The sequence below is a fragment of the Lates calcarifer genome, linkage group LG16_LG22 (genome assembly GCF_001640805.2).
Source record: "Lates calcarifer isolate ASB-BC8 linkage group LG16_LG22, TLL_Latcal_v3, whole genome shotgun sequence".
Taxonomy (NCBI): Eukaryota; Metazoa; Chordata; class Actinopteri; family Centropomidae; genus Lates; species Lates calcarifer.
The window spans coordinates 8093515-8114775 of record NC_066848.1 but is presented as its reverse complement, the minus strand read 5'-3'; the positions used below and the strand labels follow the sequence as shown (position 1 = coordinate 8114775).

Genomic DNA, 21261 nt, shown 5'->3' with positions numbered 1-21261 from the left:
GGTGGTGTTTAAAGAACCTTTAACAGTCTTGCTCCATCCTTTTCCACTCACCACTGTCTGACCTCTGACCCAGGCTTGTTAGAGCTATCAATAATGGGGCCAGTCCGAGCTAAGACACAGACACACACGTACACACACACGTAGCAAGGGAATGAAGTTCAGAAAATACCTCAAGCTCAGACAAGGTCATGGTCGACATCATCTCATGTCTCTCTGCAGGAATATATCCCTCCATCAGGAATCACCACCTCAGTTCTCTTCCTCTGCTTCCGTCAGTTCCTTTTCCACAGCTTAACACCTCTCCCTCATTTTCTCTTTCATGTTTACTGTTAGCTTAGCTGTGTATATTGTGACTTCATGTGAAAGTCCTATGTTTATTTGACACTTCACTGAATGAGGCAGTCGATCCGTTCAACTTGTGACCTCAAGGGCCTCATCTGTATGTTTAAGGCTCAAAGGATAAACACAACTCAATTTAGGAATTCCTATACTGTGTTATTTTTGTCGTCTAAGGCTGGCTGATCAATATTTGTGAACATAGACAGGGAGAAAATCTTCCCAAAACAGAGAAACTGGAGACGCATGAGTCAAACATAGGATGTTATCAGTTATAACGTCTGCAGCTGCTCATGAGACAGTGAATTGGAAACATGTTTTGCTATTTCTGTTGGAAGTATCAAGGATTTCTCTTTAAATGTTTTCTTTGATTTTCAAGAGATAGGGAGCTTTGTGCAAAGGATTTAATCATTTGGAGCAGAGGACTCTTTTTGAGTCTGTTTATGTGTGTAGCTATAAATTGCTGCGCTAACAGAAAAAGCTGCAACATCACGTCTACACAATGTGAAACAGTAGATATAAGTCAATATGCCTACACAAGTGCATTACATCTAAAGTTCCTTTACAGATGTACAATATGGAAATGTGTTAGTATGTATTACTACATGCAACTTCATAGAAAAAGAAAAAAAAAAAAAGGAATACTTCATGTTGTTTGAGATTTTAATTGGAGGTTGTATCCTGTTGTTGGGTCAGTTATTTTATTTTTTTAGACACAGGAACCTACTGGACATGAATGAAGAGGTGCAGTCACCTGGATGGGAGATAAACAGGATTAAAAATGGGACAGGGTCAGGTTCATGAAGGAAAAAACAGAAAGTGCAAATAAATCTAGAGGGTAGGAGACCTCCATTCATGACTTCTCGTTTCACAAATCTGGATGGATTGTCCTGTTTACCAATGGAATTATGTATATAAGAGTAAATGAAGCAGTTCTTAAAATCAATGGACCCCCTCGCAGAAATTAAGGCACAGAATTGCTAGTGTGGCTGTGTGTTGCAAGGAGTCTTACTAATTTCAATAGATGGTAGTGAAACTGAGCTAAAGGAGGGGAGAGGTTTGACTCCACATGATCCATGAGGTCATACTTTTATTATAATATAATAGAAGTTTTTGTTAGAGGCATCACATTAAAGAGCATACTTTTACTGTGTCAACAGTTGGCCTCATGATCAGGAAGGTTGTACACTGCTTGACATCATGATTTAGACTTACATCTCTCCTTTTCTTAGTCTGATCTCACGTGTGTTGTATCAAGTGACATGAATGTTTACAGTGTCTAATCAGTTGTTAGGTTTAAGTAAACATTGCTGAGAGTACATCAGACATTAATACCTGAGCCCCTCTCTTTGAACTGACAGAGATGTGCAGCAGTCACAGCCAGGAGCCTCTCAGTGAGAGCTGCAGGCATCCACTGAAAGGAAACATGAGAAGAATGGCAACATAGAAAAGACATAAGAAGTGTGAAGCAATACTAATGTAACCCTGCTTTCACAACAAATGCGTGAGTGCAACAGAGAAAGGCCATTATTTTCAACTGAGGTGGTGACTACACGCTCCTGAGCAGCTGAGGCCAGACTGCTGATTTTCCACCAGGTTTTGTGTCCAAACTCAAATTGAACCATGACTTCAAATGTGCTGACCTCTACAATGCTGCATTCTGGCATTGACAGGGGGTGGTACATCCATGTTGACCATATCTGCAGGCCACAGTGGTTGGTGGATGGGCGTGGAACATGTCTGACCTTCATGCAACAGATTGGAGTTTGCATCTCATCACAGACCTGCAATTAACCTTCTGCTTTTTATTGACAATCTTTCCCTAACCATAGCCAACTATTTCAGTTGCCTAATCCTTACCACATCTTGGATATAGTTTTTTTGGCCTGTCCACAATCTTTCCCTAAATTGGTCATGCTCAGGTTGTCGTGCCAAACTGAGGTTTCACAAAATTGTCTAGTGCTTGAGTTGCTGCGTGGAGGAGAATATAAGAAAAGTTAATTTTGTGCATCTCTGAACTATTCTCTTAAACTACCAGGACACAGCATGGCAGAAAAATGTCAAAGGATATGGAAACCAAGGTTGGAAATTAATATTGTAATTGTTGATATTCCTATGAAGTTTGTAGCATTGGTGTTAGCTAATGTGTAGGATGGATAATTCTTTTGCGCCTCCAAGCCAATCTATAGACTATGTTGTGAAAACTACAGTGTGTTTGCTCACACATTTGATGTTTCACATTTCAGTATTTTATAACTGCACATCTGAATTTCAATATGATAGTGTGATATAAATGAAACTGCACAACGAGGCAGTTACTCGTTTCTGTTGGCCACTCCTGAACTCTCAGCTCCAGTGTCAGGTAAGATCTGCCTGCCTGCTGAGAGCTGCATGCCTGTTACAGTAATGCACACCACTAAAGTGGAAACTACTAGTGTTATGGCAAGTTAAAAGTGGCTGACAACACTGTCAGCAGCCTGACAGGAGAGACCTCCCTCTTCGAATCATTGTGTTGTGGTACTGAACACCAAAAACTGAGTCAACTGAATTCTTAGTCAGGTACAGCCCTACAAAAGTCCCACTGTAATACAGTAATGGAGAAGACTGAAGTGAAACTCATGCCCCAGACCAAAAGTATTATGAGTCACTAAACAGGACATACAGAATGGCAGAAGGTTAAAAATCTGGAAAGACAAACATTAGGAGCAAGAACAGAAAGGGGAATTTACTAAACATCTGTGAATGGCTTGAAAATGTTTTCATCAAAACAAACTGGCACAGCTGTCTATAGTCAGAGGGCCCCTAGTTATAACTCTGTTTTTACTCATTTGAAAATCAAAACATATTTTCTTGCAACAGTGGGAAACATGCTCCATCCTTCCTATTAGTTCTGCTATATGACTCCTCCCAGCCTTTTATCCACTCTTTTCCTTAATCTCATGTTTAAACCTCTTTTGTAAGAGGTAGAATTGTTTCTGCAACGTCGGCCTTATCTTTTTGTTTAAAATTCCCTCGGTGAATATGCACACACATACACACACTTGCACACAAGGCGTGAATTGCGATGGATTCGGTTTTTGGTGTTGCAGCTGTTTCGGTACCCGGTCCTTCTCCAGCTCACTGCTGAATGCAGATTTATGAGTTTTTCCTGCCAAGTTTCACACTGTAACACCGCAGCACAGTCAGTTGCCGTGACGGCAGGAGAATGAATATAATCTGCTTTGATTTGTTGATATCCATAATGATATTATTGGATACGAGCAGTCAATGTGGATCTTGGAAAGACCAGGGGTAAAACAAAGAACATTAAAGGTGGTGTGTATGTTTTTACATATTACGAATTTCCCGACTGTTTGCTTAACTGTACTATTAAAAGAAAAGGACCTGCAACTCTGTAGTGCTGTACTGCCAACAATGAGGGAGTCAATAATCATATTTCTGCTGTTAGCAGAGCACATAGTGCATTAAACTTTGGAACATACTTGAATCTTGAACACTGCTTCCAAACGTATATTCAGAATTATTCAAGAGAGAATTTTCTGCTTTTCGCTTGTCCACTCAGTTAAGTGAAGTGAAATAAACATCCATCTCTTCAGGATATTTACTACGTATTAATGAATTTTAAATGTTTGTTTTAAGGAGAGAAGTTTTGTAAATTCTTTGTGCTTCTATATTTTTGTTATAAACAAAGCAAAACTATTTAACTGAACTTTGTGTAAATTAAGTCAATGTTTTTTCAATAAAACATAATCTACTAAAAGAAAGCAACACGCTACTTGCTAACTATTCTTGATCGTTCTTTTTCGCATTTCTGTTTCAACTTATTAATAACTGTCAAAGAGAGAAAGTGAACATTAGACACACAGTAAGAGGAGAAGATATACTAATGGTCTATGTTTGGATTTGAACAGCGTTTGCTGTTACAAATGGTTTCTTAGAAAACTGATCTAAGAAAAGTCTATAAAGGAATCCATGAAAAAGCAAATTGATATTTGAAATGACCTTTGAATGAGTTAGGCTTCCTATTCCTTATTGGCTTTGGATTCTACTCCGTTTGGTTTTAGGGTTTCATGGCAAATTATCTGTGGCATCAGATTAAACAATACCAACAATCAACACACTGATGATGATGTATTAGAACCAGACCAAGGAGTGCTTAGAAAATGGGCAGCAATGCTGCTGGCATGAACCAGGGACAGCAAATTGAAATCTTGGCATGTGGAGGTTGCATGGAACACCAAAGCCAAAGGCTGTCTTAGTCTGGCCACTAGAGCCAAACCCGCCTGGCAGCTACTGAACAAAACCAACATTTTAGCAACATGAAAGAAAGAAAAAGAGATTCTTTTATTAACAATTGAGTTAGTAAATTTGAACATTAAATCATGATGAACTTCATCATTTTCTGCACCATGTCAACCTATTGGTTTACATTGTATCTCATCTACTGATATCTGTCTGTGTGAAACAAGACATGCTCATTAGTTTTGTGGTGTATTTAAAGCTATATCTGCAACTAAATTCCCCTGCAGTAAAGTTTTAGTGACATACATTTGTGGTTTTCAAGGCTTTAGTTTAATGCATTTGTCCTCTCGGCCACCATGTGCATCTTTTTAGCACAGTTGTGTTTAAAGTCATGTTCGTTTTTAAGTGCATCTCTAATAAGAACCATTCTTTAAATAACTCGTATGATTAGATTATTCATGTACACAGCGAAAAGGTTTGGACCAAGAATTAGGCCCTGCGGCACACCATTGTAACCACTAGAGTTTCACACATGGAGTATTTTTACAATGTAGCACAGAGTAGTGTCTTCAGACAAAGGAGCTCTGTTAGGACCTGAATACATATAAAATGACATGACCTTTTTTGTGTTTGGCTGGATTTACAACATGCAATTTTTTCAGTCTTACCTGTCAGTTTACAATTATAAGCAGTGATGTAAGCTCAGCCTGACAAACTCTTGATTGCCAGTTTGCCTGCTTTTTTTCTTCAGTCTTTCCACATGGCCTGCACGGATCCAGAAGTGTCTGTTTTTCCTTGATCGCAAGAATACCTAGAGTGGTTTAAATCATGGATGGACATAACATGTAATTCCATGTGTTTGCAATATGCCTCGAGACAAGTGCCAGCAACCTGCAAATGAATGTCATTTTAATAGCCTGATGCATGGGAAATGTTTGAAAGCAGTCCTTCCTTTTCCTATGATTGTTTGGCATGACATCCAACCTCCACATTTTTCCTCAGAACTCGAGAAAACATACGTTTTGTGTCAAATTTCAAATCATGGTGCTGTGTTCTTTACTGCTTTGAGCCAGTTTGTACCAATGGGATGGACATGTAGCAGGAATGCTGGTACCTCTTGAGTGTGTGGGTGTGTGTGTGTGTGTGTCAGCTCCGTATGGATCCAGATGAAGTTGTTATCCTGAGGGGAAACATGCTTCCTTAATTACCAGCGAGACACATTTTATTTCCTTAATTTGACTCTCAGGCTGTCATTTGTTATTTATGAGATTGCCCTGTGTGTGTGTGTGTGTGTTTGTGCGGTTGTGTGAATTTGTGTGCGTGTTTGTGTGTGCCTGTCCACATGTATTCATTGGGTGTAAAGTTTGTCCTGGAAGTAGGGGCTAGTAAGTGGCTAGGAAGCTGTAACCGCTGTTTAGGGAGGTGATTTGACCTGGTGTTTAAGAATATTACACTGATGTTTCCTCTTTCAACTACTTACACTGGAATTTAACACAGTCATTAGCGCCACACAACTGTTTGCGGGATTTCTGCATGTGTATATGGGTGTGTGTGTTCAAGGAAAGCGTTTGGTTTTCCTTTTAGTGAGACAATACAGTGTAATCAAGAGCTGATCAGTCATCATCAGTACAGATCAGAGGAGTTAAGTAAATTTTTAGCATGACTAGACCAACAAAAGTCTTTGATATTACATGTATCTGATTAAATGTAACAAGTGTGACTAATGTAACTGTAAATGTAGCTAAATATAAATGTAAATGCACTGCTTTTCTTGTAACCCTGTCTTCCAAAGATTAGATTTATATGATATTAATTTGCAGCAGAATAATGTATCTGAGTTCATCCAGTTTCCAAGCTTTTAACATTATCAACAACATCTCCACCATAATCTGTTCCTCGTCTAGTTTGTATCCAACATGGTAAATTTGAGCTTAAGTTTCTATCATAGTTTGAATTATTCGTTTTGATATAATGGATTGTTTCTTTCTTCTCTTTTAAATCATTTCCCTGAATGTGCAAGTTTGCCTACCGAACAAATGCCCGCCAGTGTTTGTACTCCAGCACGGGGGACATTAATCTCACTGTGTCAAAGCCCCCCATATATTATTGTAAACTCCAGAAACTGTTGCTTGCATAAGAGTTTGGCATGTTTCTCTTCTGGCCACTTGTGAATCCTCTTTAATTCTGCTCTTTTTTTTTCCTCACTTGGAGCATATGGCTGGTTGGATTGTGTTGGACCTTGTCAGAGGCCATCTATCACTCCATGGTGTCCTGCTGAGCTGGAGATTCACAGTGCAGCTCTCAGCCCTCAAAATGAGAAAACAAGAGCGAGAGAGAACAAAGTTAGATTAAGAGCGAGGGAAAGGAAAGGGGGATGGAAGGAGCGAAAAATGAAATAACAGCAACAGACACATGGAAAAAAGAGAAGAAGGGGAGAAAGGGGCAAAGAAATAACAAAATATAAAGATGAATAAAACATTTTCCCCTGTATGAGACCAACAAAGATTGTTTTCAGTTTTTCTCTGAATCAATTTTTTAACCATTCCAACCAGCTCTGGCAATTTAGAGATGCTCCCATGCAGCCAAAAGCCCAGCTGACACCTGTGGTGTAAAAGGGTGTTTCCGAAAACCTTTCACAAGTCCCTAACTTTGAAATTTGCGTCAAAATTTGGTTACCTGACACAAAGGCATGAGTCTTTCATCGTATTTCCCTTGCATCAAAAAGTACATATTTCTAAATGCTTTATAATAAACTAAATAAAATAACTCTTGGTCATATTTATGTTAAACTACAATCTGATTTTGTCTGTAAAACTGTATTAAGTAACTCTGACATTGTTTTATAAGAGAGAATCAACACAGGAAAAAAAAACAATAATTGAGAAAACATGCCCTTCCTTGTTGAAGTGTTGAGAAACAGACTAAAGCTGTACCTGCTCCAGAGGCATCACTGCAGGCGGTGCTTGTCCTCTGACCCTCACATGAAACGACAACATGCCTCAGAGGGATATGTGAAGAAGCTGCTTCCTAATTATTCTGTGTGTAAGATGGTGTCTGCAGTGCTCTGAGAGCATCCGTCTGTTACTTGTTAAAAACAAATGGAAGTAAAAAAGGGTAAAATGATATTCATGAGCATGAAAGACATTACTTACTGGGGGGGGGGGTTTCTCCTCTTGTAACTTCTGTGTCAGTCTAGGGTATAATACAGGTTATGATATTTATAGGGATGGCAAATTCAGGCAGAATTTTGTGGAAGTGAGGATGGATGACAGATGGAAAAAAGAGGCCTAAATGCTTCTGTAACTTGTATGTTCTTCAACTGTATTTACGTTCAAATGAAGGACAAGAACATTTTTCCTCCACTACAACTAAAGTTTGTGCCACACTGTGAGAATGAAATTATGAATTGTTGTGTTGAGGCAATAGCTCCTAACTCACCTACAGGGCTTCTTTGTCAACAGTGGTTAATGTGAACAATTGCACACAGGTTCTAAATGTAGTAAATGTTGCTGCTCGTGATCAAGTGCATTCAACTAGATCATGATCAAGATGCATAACAAAACTGAACAAACTGACACATTTATTCTCTTAAATTCCTTCCATACATCATGACTATGTAACATCATGCTCAACTGTAAAGGAAGCACATTGTTAACTGTTGGAAAGAGCAGCGTAATTGTCTCAAATTATGCATGGGGGAAGACTAGACTAGTATAATTACCTGTGAGCTTTATCAGCAGGTATTTGGCACATATTATCTTTCTTGCTCACTCTCAACATCAAACCATTAATACATCTGTACAAAAAATCCAGATGAGGGCCTGATTTCCTGTTTTCTTCTTGAAACTTCAGTCCTACAGGTGCCCAGCTACCTTCCAAAATAATGATTCAATGCAGACTTTGTCAAACAAACAGCCAAATAACAAACAAGCCAGTATCCAAACAACATAATCCAGAGTTCCAGGAAACAGCTGAAATGTCTTAAAAGGAATCTGACGTCACAGCAGAATAGCCTGAAATTGAAATATTTGCATTTCTGTTTGTTGTGACAGATACTGATTACTCAACAGCTTTGGGTGGTAATGGATTACTGTGTGGCTTTTTTGTTTACAGTTAAAAAATGAAGTGACAGAAGCATGAAGGGCGTGTTTTAAGGTCAGATAGAGTTTTGAATAAGTCTTTTAAGTCAGAACCCACATCTCTGTCAGAGCCTGGATATTTGTTTGTTATTTGTTTGTAAATCCTAAAAAATATGCTAGAAACTTGGATGGACACATATGGAGGCCAGTTTAGCTTGGCTGTTAGGATGGTAACCTACTTTTACTGAGACCAACAACAGATAGCGGTTTGGCTACATCTTAAGATCAGTCACCTCCGAAAAGTTTATTGGCTCATTAGAGAGGTAATGGAAGCTTAATGTTAGATGTGTGACCAAATTGTTTTCTTTCTCATTTGCCAAAGTCTCTCTTTGTTTCTGTTTTTGTTAATTGGTTTAAGTATCCAGTAATTGGTGCCTTGGGTTTTTATTTGGAGATTTTATTAGATGCCGGCTGATGTATGGTTACAAGATGAGAGAGAAAATATGTAAAGTATTTTATGGCCTTTCATCACTTAAGCAGTGCAACACATTTAAAACATATTTAATTTATGTCTTAACTGTAATATACAGCTGTTTATGTGTCATAAAGACATAAAAAAGAAGGAAAAAAGAAAGAAAAGGGATGGAAGAGGGAAACAAAGAGCTGGACATGACTCATGACTGGATCTCATACACTGAGGCACTTCACCTCCTATAGCTGGTTGTCCTCCAAGCCCTTTTACTCTGAAGCTGTTTGATTCTGAAGGAACTCTTGTCTGCGGGACACAGCACTATGTTATTGAAGGAATTTTATGAATCCATAAGTGTGTAATGAAATTTGCCTTGGTCAGAGGAGTGAAGCACGGAAAGGAAAAGTGGAATTGAATTTTCTGTGGTATTTTCCTCAGACCTACATTCCCTTAGGGAGCATACAGGACTGCTTGCAGTGGCCCAGGCAAGAAGAGGCCAAGTGAAACCTTTCCTTGAGGTTCTGAACCTCTGCTGTGAATGGCAGGAGCCGACACCTCTAACCAGGAGCAGATGTTTGGCTGGCTTGGCTTGGCCTGGTCCTTCCCCTGGCAGAGTAGGAGACATGGGGCTGATGCAGCCAGCATGTCCCACTCGCAGCACTAATAGCCTGGCTCTACATCGCTCGTTCTCTCCTTGGTGAACTTCACTGCCTTCAGAATCCTTCACTGTAGGTCCAGAAAAGACAGTGGAGTAGAGCCAAACCAAGGAGAACTCACATTCAGACCAGTATTAGCATCTCAACACAACACAAGTTAAAGCTATGCTGCAGGTGATTCTGCTGTGATGTGATATCCTCCTTTTTCTCAGATTTCTTCTTCTTTTCCCAAGATTATTGTGAGCTACTGTTGTGTAGCTTTCAGTTATAATTTAACTAAGAGTTTTGAAATAAGAGTGACGGTTTCCAACAGTAACACACTAGCAAAAGTAGTCAATTCATGTTCATTATTATTGGATTGATGTTATATTACACATTACAAGTTGCACTTTGGAAATGAATTAATAAAAATGCAAAACAAGTAAAACATTTGTGCAGTAGCATAAACATTTTATTTCTTTTAGACTTATATTTCTCAAGGGTGAACTTAGTAGCAAGTTAGTGCTTTCTTATCCTAAATTTTAAAAAATGATAACAAAACTCACAGAGCATCATTATTATAGAAATTTAGAACAATCCACTGGATTCAGGTGATTCATATGTTTCCTTTATTTGTTGTAAACAAATGGATCACAGCTGTCTTCTGTGTTTAACAGTATTCAAGAATGGACATTGAAGATATTACAGGACATTCTGCTTTTTCATCTTATAAAACCTTTCCAGAGTTTCTTATCCTCCCAACATGAAACATTTTTGAAAAGTACCAGATGTAACCTAAACATCTTACCCTCACCAGATGTGAACCAGTTTCTCTGTACTGACTTAAAACCTCTTAAAATGCAACTTATTCTGTATAAGCAGACTTTTACAAATACTGTGTATGGAGTGTCTCTCCGAGTGTCAGTGTTTTTGTCTACTACTCCTTGCTTTAGCTGAGTTTATTGTGTAGCATTTTAGCACCAGCTTATTTCTTTATAAATTAAAACACATTTTAACAGAGGGCGCATTATTTAAGTCTATCCAAGTGATATTTGTATTATGTTGTTGTTGATTTTTTTTCCAGTAAGCATTTCTTGTAATTGCCTCCATTTCTTGTGATCACTTACAGTTACTTATAGTGTACAGTTGTACAAGTTTTTGCTTCACTTGATTTACTTGGATTGGTTTCTTGTGATAAATCGTCTGAATTGTGCAAATCAATGAAACAAATTCATGCTAAAAATGTTTATTCATATCTATGAGTCTGCAGTAACAATTTGACAGATCAGTGTATTTTTGAGGTTTCCTACAGTGGGTGTAAATGAATTGGTATTTATTTGTAAAACTGGAAAAATCTGTTCGTGATTTATTTCAAAACTTTTAGCATACAATATGGTTTTTGCATCAGTTGAAAGCACAACCGCAAGAAAGTGTGAAAGTGCTAAAGCAGAATGTTGTTTTCCAGACATTGAACATCTAAATGGATTAGTTGACTAAAACATACTAAAACAAATAAATATCTCACTTGCGTGCAAAGCTCTGCCAACACTGGCTGGGAAGCACTGATGCAGAAAAAGATAGATGTTTTCAAGTGTAGACATGGCCTCAGATTTCTTAATGCAGCTTCAGGTGCTTGACACGATCAGGAAAACTCAGCAGGAGCACAAGACTGATGAAAAGATGGTTTGAGACTTATGGAGATATTTGATAAGGGGAAGGGTTGGGAAAAAGTCTCAATTCCCTTTCTCCATAGACATCTGGCAGGAATATCCATCCGAGTGCTGGGACAAGTCCCTGTCTTGTCATAATGGGTTGCTGCAGAAGCTCAAATGGGACTTAAAAGTTAAGAGTTACGGGAAGAGAGACTGTCCAACTGGCTGAGGCAGGTGCCCCCTGTTGTGTTTGTCCTGTACCCGCCAGCATTCGGGGGAAGAACCATGATGATTTTATTCTTTCTTTTTACATGAGCTACATTGCTGTAGCACTACGTCATTATTTTGCCACAGTGATAATGAAATATGAGCATCACTTAAACTGAAAGTTCACCCATTTAAAGCCATGAAAATTGTTCTTTGGTTATCCTACTCTGTGAAATGAGTGGCTTTGCATTGATGGATCAAACTTTTACGAGGATTCATGACATGCAGATGCATCAGAAAAATGTGAATTAAAAATGAGTTGCACAGTAAGAATATGAATGAATATGAAAATCAGGCTATTTTTCATGAAAATGATTTCCCTGGCTTAAACTCATTGACAAACATTTCGTCACTTTTGCACAGGTATTATCTGAGAATAATAATGAAATTATGACATAAATTATCTATCATTCATTCAATTATATTTAATTAGACAAATTATGCATCATTATATTTAAATTACAATATAACAAATAGCTTACGTAGTCAGTTTGGTCAGTATAATACGTAGTAGCATTCTTAAAACATTCATAACTTTTCCCAGCATCTGATATTACAAATGCATAATTACCTATGAAAGTGTTGTAATGTAAGCTGGTGATTCTGTAACTGTTTAATCTGGCTCTACTCGCTCAGCTGAAGACAGAGCCTCCACTTTAACTGAAGCATAAGTAATGTGTGTGGATATAGTTTGAGAGTGGAAGATGATTGCTGTGATTATGGTGATTATTCCAGCAGTGAAAGGGAGTCTGGGATACCGTCTGTTTGCTTTGCTGCCCTGCTTGGGATCTGGTCTTCATAACCCTCATCCATCACACGGCCTGGGATCAAAGATACCCTTCTTGAGCTGGGAATGTAGCAGATGTCTTAAATACCCAAAAACAAATGTTTTGTTTGCTCTTGGTTTGCCAGTCATGAACGTAATGAATTTCAAGGTCGCAAAAGAGGCGTTTGTTAAGAACTTAAAAACATTCCTCCTGTGGATGAGTAATCAGTGATCTGCACTGTGTTTGCAGCCTAAGCAGGTGTTTCATGGGAAGGGCTGCAGACATTGTTTTAAGCCCAGAATCTTTGATGGTTCAGGGGCAGTAAAGCCCTGGGCTAGTCTCCCTCTATCTGTCCAGAGGAGTCTTGTTTCTCTGCAATTACAGAGCAATCAGCGCTCAATTACAGCATCAGCAGAGGTGTGTGACAAGATGGTTAACCGGATAAGACATGGAAGCTTTACAACCACCCTCTTTGGAGGCGACAGTGTTACTAATCTCTGATAGTTCAAATGACAGGTATGGCTCTCACACCCCATTCTTTAATGGCCCTAACTAAAAAAATAAATAAAACAAACAAACACCCCCCCTTACTGTCTGACACAGTGGTCAGATTTACTGTGTTCACAGATACTGCATAGAATTTGCTAAAAACGCAGACCTCAAATCCCATCTGCTGGATTCACTGGCAGTTTTTGTTTTTTGTTTTGAAATTAAACTACAGGTTTTACTGTATATACTACAGCCCATACATAGGCCTGCTCCCTGTGCACTTGTTTAAAAAATAGAAAAACAGTGCCAAAAAAGGAGACTTCTTTATATGTATATATAGTTTGGTTTCCTGATCTCTAAGTGCATATACTTGACAGTGTCATGTCATGTGTTTGCATTTAGCCAATCAAGTGGTTATCATTCAGTAATTGGCTGACACTAACAGCCAGACAGCAGTGGGTGACATGACAAAATGTGTTGTGACAAGACTTCAAACAAGCATGGACACATGCCTGGTGATGGACTTTGCCTTGCTGAAGAAGCTACCAAACAAATATCCACCAGGGAAAATTGCACTGCTAATGTCATTCTGCAGGCAACATAGCTGTTTATTTATTTAGTCATACATAGCACAGCAAAAAGCTTAAAAACTCACCTGCAAATGTAAAACTTGCATGTTTTTGTAGTTGTTACCAGCTGCCACAGTCGGATTGTATTGTGTGTGTGTGTGTGTGTGTGTGTGTGTGTGTGTGTGTCATCATGGCTAAATGTGGTCCTGGAGACATCTACTGTAGTGAGAACTACCACAGAGGTGGTTTTGAGGAAATGTGGCCGGTGTTTATATGTCTGTGGGCAGATTTTGTCACTGCAATAGTGTCGCAACTGTACAAGATGCAGACACAAAACTTTACAGGTGTGTAGCTAAAATCAAATTGAAGGCCAAGTTCAAAGATGGGTATGGTCCAACCCATGAGTACTCAATGTCCTGGGCAGGTAGTAGCCTGTGGGCTTTAAGAGCTTTTTCACTGATAGCAGTGACACAGCTGGATATGACACTGATGAGAGTGGTAAGAGTGAACCAAAGGAGTAAAGTTGGGGACTGAAAATCAAAACAGTGAGCTGAATGATGATAAGAAACTCTGTTGAGCTGAGAGGAACTGCAGAGTTAGTGATAATTCTCTCATCTTTTTGAGCAAGTAATTTCATTCATAGTCCAAGACTAAGTCAAAACCTAGTATAAGGCTGGAATGTGTATGGTCAATGTGTGAAATTGAGGACGTAGCTGAAATCTGTTGTGGAACCACTGTAAACAACTGCTTTGAATGGGAAGTAGTTAAATCCTGTTCAAAAACTTTTTAAATGTCAATAGATTACGTAATTCACTCATTTGTATTTTCATGATGTCATTGGCCTTTATTTGCCCAAACCTCGCGCTTGCAGGGCAATACTGGTGACTCTCTTCTATGGAAAGTAGCTAAGGTTTGTCTACAAAGTTGTTAGATTTGTTGGTAGGTGCTTTTTTTGGGAAAAAAAGAAAGAAAGAAAGAAAAAAAAAACTAAATCTAGTCAGCAGCACTGCTAATAAATGCCCACCGGATGACATAAGATAAACTTTGTGCAGTTCATTTTGAAAGAGCATCAGCCAGTGGGGAAACTCTAACTCAGCTGGCCAACCAGTGTTGTGACTTCATCTCTCAGTCAGTCAGTCACGGTGGTTTGCATTTGTAAAACTGACTTCGCCACTGCGGCCTTGTGAATAAAATGATTAGTGTAGCTTTAACTGTGGTCAGTTTAAATGGTAAATGGTGCAATCCTTATTCTTCACTGCTAACAAAATACTGTCTGTCCTTGGCAAGTAAGCTACAGTTACACAAGTTTGTTTACATTTTGTCTGTGCACCCATTCCAGCTCAACTGTCAATCAGACAGTAACTTTCAAAATCACTTTGACATCATGTTTGACTGCAAAGAGACTTGACCTTTTGATTTTACTTTAACTGTAAGGTTTTAGGTGTATCTACTCGTGGCTACCTAAAGCGTCTCACAGTTAAGACAGTTGTTTGCCTTAGAGAGAGATGAAACTTCATTTAGATTCAAGAGTTACTAAACAGGCTGTCAGTTTATAATAGCGGGATGATTTCTAAACAGTTTTACCTCACGGTGACAGATGTTAAATTCTTCTCCTTTGGATGCATTTGTGTTTGGTTGTGGTTTGTAGGTAGCTCCACAATGTAAACAAAAAGACATGGAGATGTTTCTCTCCTGGGAAACAAATACTTCCACACACCTTGTATCTTTACAAGCCAAACACAGTGAGGTCATTAGTGTCTAAAAAGTGTACTTTTCCCATTAGGGAGTGATAGACAGTGACCATTGCCAAACAGATGTGAAAACCACTCACACCCCATACACATTTCCCTCACACCCTGTTCCCCCAACAAGTGGTTTGAGTTACATGGCCCAAAGCCAATGAAAGTCAGTTGATGTTATTTTGTCCACTTCTCTGTCTTTGATTTGTTGTCTACTGCAGGCTGTTGCCTAGGCTAGAGGACACACACACACACACACACACACACACACACACACACACACACACACAGCAACGAGAGTGTACTTTACATCGAGAGCAGTGTATGTTAACATACCACTCATCTTACTCACCAGCTCTGTCGACTTGCTCTGCACCTCCTTACACTGGGTACACAGAGGAGGGCCACACACAAGTCTAGTCACAGCAAATTCACAGATTGAGGTAATCTCTCTCTCACACTCTTGTTTCCACATACACACACGCGCATGCACACACACACGTCAGTCCCCCTCTACTAACAGAATTGAAAACAGGTGCCCACCACATATCTTGCATTCTTCCAAAATACAAAAGTGGTTTGACCTGAATGGTTTCGCTGGAGTGGAGCCACCCTGTATGAAAGAAGAGTCCATGTGGAGATGTGTGTGTGTAAACATGGAGGCGTTGGGTTCTGTGCAACACGCTGGTGGAGCAGCACAGACTCACACTATATTGGAACCACATTTCTCCCTCTGCACAACCCTAACATGCAGTGTCAAGTTAACATCAGGATAAGTTGCAGATACACCATGCGAACATAGCAAACTACCACATTTAATAGCACTCAATACAGCGACCGTAACAGTATCCTGGTTTTACTTTGACCGATTCGGATGAATGATCAAACTGCATCGATAGCTGCTCTTAAACTTTTGACTACCTTTTTAAAAATTTGTGAATTGGAAACGTCGGTCTCGAGATGACCTTGCTCCAGTTACAGTGTCTTTTCCTGCAGCCACAGAGGATCTGGTTAGTGGAGGAACCGGTCCAATGAGAAACAGAAGGCAGAGAGTTGCTAGACAAGTCACTGAAGCTGGTGGAGAAAAGAGATTGAAGTCATGATGGAGGAGCTGATGATAAATGCGCCACACTTGGGTTTTCCTGGATATTTTAGCAGTTTACTTCCAAATCTTTCATGACTGGCCATGCTGTTTGTCTGTGACTGCATGTGTGCACGTGGTGTGTGTTAAGTATAAATGTTAAATTACTTTGCAGTCCATCTGGTAAAACCTTAACTACTGTCATCAACAATTGTCCCCTGCATGTTCAGAACAATTTGATGGATGCACATTTTGAGAGTAGCTGTTCCCACCATGCTTTCCCCACTGAGTTCACAATGCAAATTTAATGTGTGTGTTTCTGTATGTGTGTATGTGTTTCACTGCACAGTTCAAGCTGATGTAATGTGAGTTGTTACAGCTGACAGAGAAAATTACAAGCATCTCTGCTCTTATGTATGGGAACATGATGTAATTTCATGCACATGTATCTTTGCCTCAGAATTGATGCTTTTAATCCACAAAGTGTGAAATTATTATCAAAAATTTGAGGCCTTTGTCCCATAAGTCTGTATTTGGAGGTATGTTCTAAGATCCTGTTTGCGAGGAGTGTGGACACTTAAGATGCACTTTTAAGAGCTCTGGAAGCTTGACGCAATGTGTGCACTCATCTTCAGATATGGAAAAACACATTGTATTCATAAACAGGAAAAAAGGCTCAGAATTAATTTCTCTAAACAGCCTTCTCCCCTGTCTGCACATGTCTCTGGAGGATTCGGTTTTGATTTGGCTTTTAAAGCAAGCCAGAGCTCAGCTCCAGTCTCTTTGTGTGTGTATGTGTGTGTGCACGTGTATGTTCCAGACTGACTTTGATAGGACTAAACATCCAAATTGACATTTGCTGTGGCAGTAAGCTGTGTCTGGCAGTAAGTCACTATATTTCTGTATTGAAAGAAACCAGAGAAAGAAAACAAGTTTTTTTTTCTGTGCTCCTTATTTTATCTCCTAAGGCTGAAATGTAGCGCTATAGCAGCATTCCTAATCTGAAATCTTGAAGTTCAGGACAAGAATTGTTTTCACAAATCATCTGAATTTGAATTTGGGAGACGAAGTGTAAGAAGATGCTGTTTGTTCCCTCTGCATCGCAGCAGACTATGCGCACTTTCCTCTCAGCACACAAAAGGATAATGCACAAAGCAAGCTTGAATGGGTGCCAGTCAAATAATGAACATAACTTCCAGCCAAACCTAGTCAAGAGCAGGTTGAAGGTGACTAAGCCCAACTTACTCCCTCTCATGAATAAAGACACGTTTGCCTGCCCGCTGACAAAATCAAAACACTTTTAAGCATTTAAATATGTATTTTCTAAACATAGTTTGAAATCACTGTAAAAATTTTAATTATTTATAAATAGGCAGTTATTCATTTGGTTTGTGCTATTGTGCAAATCAGTGTACAAATGCCAAACTTAAATTTGAATTTCTATATCTTTGGCCTGCCCCTCTTTTCTGGTTATAGTGAAATGTGAGCATGTGAAATATCAAGTGACTGATTCACTACACAGCATTAGTTTTCTGTCTGTAACAATTTTATCGTGTGTCTTTCTTTTTTTTCTCTCTCAACCTGTTTTTCATGACTTGGTTGATGTGAGGCTATTTTTCAATTTGGAGACTTTCCCAAGGTCCCAAAACAGGTCTGTCTCATAACAAGTAACAGCACTAGATACTTCCTTATTTTGTGAGGATTTATGATATAAATGAAGTTATTCTTGCAGCTAAAGCGTAAAACAAACAACAATTTAAAGCTGCATGAGGAGATGTCTGTCATGTAAAAAGAGCACCTGTCTTGGCTGACAGCAAATCACCAAAGGTGCATCAACAGAGAAAAGTGTGATTTCACTGGAAGCTTCAAATGCGTGTCTGGTTCATGTGGGTGGTGTGTAAACCAGCGGACACTGTCTATGTGTACTTCAGTGTTTAATGCAGAGCTGCAGAAATGAGGCATAGCGCTGACTGATGCTGCCGGGCCTCTCTGCTTCACAGAACTGGCTTTTCTATCAGATAGACAGCTTGACAATATCCAGACCCCACTCTTTCCGCTACATACAAATACACAACGGCACGCCAACACACGCATACACACAGGCGCATACACACACATGCATGCACACTTAGCTTTCTGGGTTTGTTCTGCTTGTTTCTGGCTTGACTGTTTGTAAGATAAAAGAGAAGTTTGTAGCTGAGTGAGTCCACTGAAGTCTGACCTCTCAGACAGGCCTTCATTGTGTTGTGTAATTGAGAATTTTGAGACCCATTTTAAACCATATTGCAACATAAGAAACAACCATTCTTACAAGAACAGCAAACTGAATAATGATGTTGACTTTAATAGATTATTCAGTGACACTGGGATGCGCACCATTTGTTACTGGCTTGATGCATCTAACAGAAGTAAAGGCAATTTCACTTTGCTTGATTGATTGTCTATGTCTGTGTTTGTGAAACAGTAGATCATTTGTATTGTTTCCATTTGGGAGAGTGAGTGTCCAATAACAATAAGGGCTGCTATTCCACCAGAAACCCACCATTTATCTCCATATTTCATTGAATCCCTCTACATGTCTCCTCTTCAGCATTACACAGATGTGATAGTAAGCCCTAACAGCTCACATACACAACCATTCGGTATGAGTGCTTATGCATACACACACAGATTCACAGTGTCTTGGTAATGTCATTACTTTGGGCTGACGGAGATCACAGATTTGTAGCTTCAGGGCTTTCTGGTGTCTGTGCAGGAGCTCTTTCATGTTTGGACTTAGTGATCTACAGATTTCCTGACACCAGGAGGGTGGATCTACCCAGCATCCTTTTCTCTTTTGAAGGAAAGCATAATATGCCCTGCTCTTGTCAGGCGATAATTGAGAACTTGGCTCTGCTGGTCAGTAATGCTATACTTAGTGCTTGCGTTAGTAGCTGTTAGTTTGTGCAACTAAAACTCACCAGAAGGCTAACTGAGGATTAACCACTATTAAAGGGATAGATTGTTCCCAAGGAATGTTAACAATTGTTTGTCCTGTTTACCCTGAATAAGACAAACTCATGACTCACTGTAGCTTAGCAAAAGTTTGCACCAGCTTCTCTTAATAATAGGTACACACACTATTAAAAGCTGTAAGCTATAACTAACAATTATTTTTTACCATCAATTTATCTGCAGATTATTTTAATGTTAATTAGGTTGAACATTTAGTATACAAAATTTCAAAAAATAGTGAAAAAATACCTGAACTACCTCAACTTCACACAGCCAAAAATGTCATCTTCATGTTTTGTCATGTTTTGTCTAACCCAAAGTCCAGTGAAATTACTATTATAATATGACAGACAGGCAACAAATCCTGCCATTTGAGATGCTGGAACCTGAGAACGTATTTCAGTTTTCACTATTTTTGCTATAAAAATGACTGAAAGCTTTTGTCATGTCAAAATAGTTGTCAGTTAGTTTTCTGTTGGTTGACTGATTAATCAACTAATATCAGCTTCATCGATTACAGATAATGATTCAAGTGCAGTTATTTAACTTCTGATCCACTTCCTACTTGACAGTGCTAGAATAAAATGAATGTGTCAAAGAGAAAAAAGGAAAACAAAGTATAGTGTTGTTGTCCAGACTTTTAGTTAGCAAAAAAGGGGTACAAAGTTTTCAACCAGTGTTGCAGGATGTTTATTTTTCTACCTTTGCTCTCACCGTTCAACATTCCTTTAAACTGCAGAGACATAAGAAAGAATCTGTACACATGTGAGTTTGTCTGCCACTAGTTAAGTAGAACCAAACTGACACATAAACACGTAGACATTTATTTGATCATACATGCTGCCCCTAGACCTGCCAGCAGAGAAACAATATTTTTAGCAGCTTGATGTACCTCATGATGCCTTTATGATGTGTGTGCAGGGCTGCTCGCTGTGTCTTGGAGCAAGGCTGGTCGCCTTCTGCTCAGATCTCAGGTGAGGAAAGGCCTGGAATCACTCATCCTGACAGCCACATCTGGCGCTACTTTCTCTCTCCTGTTGCCCCTAACTCCTGCTCCTGCAAACAGACACCACTCTGATTTAACCACAGAGGGAAGGAGTTATGATAATAGCAGTTATGATAATAATGTTATTGGTGGTTATTAATGAGATGGAGAACAGACAGTTTACTCAGGAGGAATACAATCCCAAAGAGCACTGTGTGCAATAAAACCATTGTTACTGCTATAGCTATATTGTTTTCAGGCTTTGTCCTGCCGTTGCTGGAAACCGAATTAATGCCAGGTGCAACAAGCAATCTTTCTGTTCTCTCTATTTGCTCTGTGGATTATGCATTACCACTGCTCTATTGGAAGTAAAGGCTTACAGTAAATGCTGAATAAAAAAACCACATTTGAGCTCAAGCGTGACTTAATAAGCATTGTTTGGTGTTCAAATGTGTTCTGACGCTGACTTGAGGCCAGACATTTGTATCTTTCGCATCCATTTATTAAATATTACAATATTAGAGAATCTTGCACCTTCTAACAGCTTGACATGTATCCAAAAGAATAACCTCACATGCACCCTGCTCTGCTTGTGTCTCCAGTGCTCACTGGACAGAGCTATCAGTTGGGAGCTGGTGCCTAACCCACAGTTGATGCCAAATTCTAGCAGGAACCAGAGAGGCGCACAGTCTTCATCTGTTTCCTGTTGAACCTAGGAAGTAAGGGTCAAGGTTCAGGGTAATATTTACGTTAATGGAATGACTCCAAACAGATTAAATTTCAAAACAAGTGCCTGAGGTATCCAGCAGCAGCCTGCAGTCACACATTAAAATATAAACAAACACTTTCAGCACTCTCACCATATGCCAGCATCTGTGGTGGGCGCTTGTCCTTTACTGCACAGAGAGAATGTGTTTTGATACAGACAGCGCACATAAACGTGAGTGAGCAGTCAGC

At 39.2% G+C, this 21261-nt stretch overlaps 1 protein-coding gene across 1 annotated transcript in view; it reads left to right on the top strand.

Moving 5' to 3' along the window:
* Positions 1-21261, top strand: part of hpse2 (heparanase 2) — a 54961-nt gene that overhangs the window by 6912 nt on the left and 26788 nt on the right. The window lies entirely within an intron of this gene.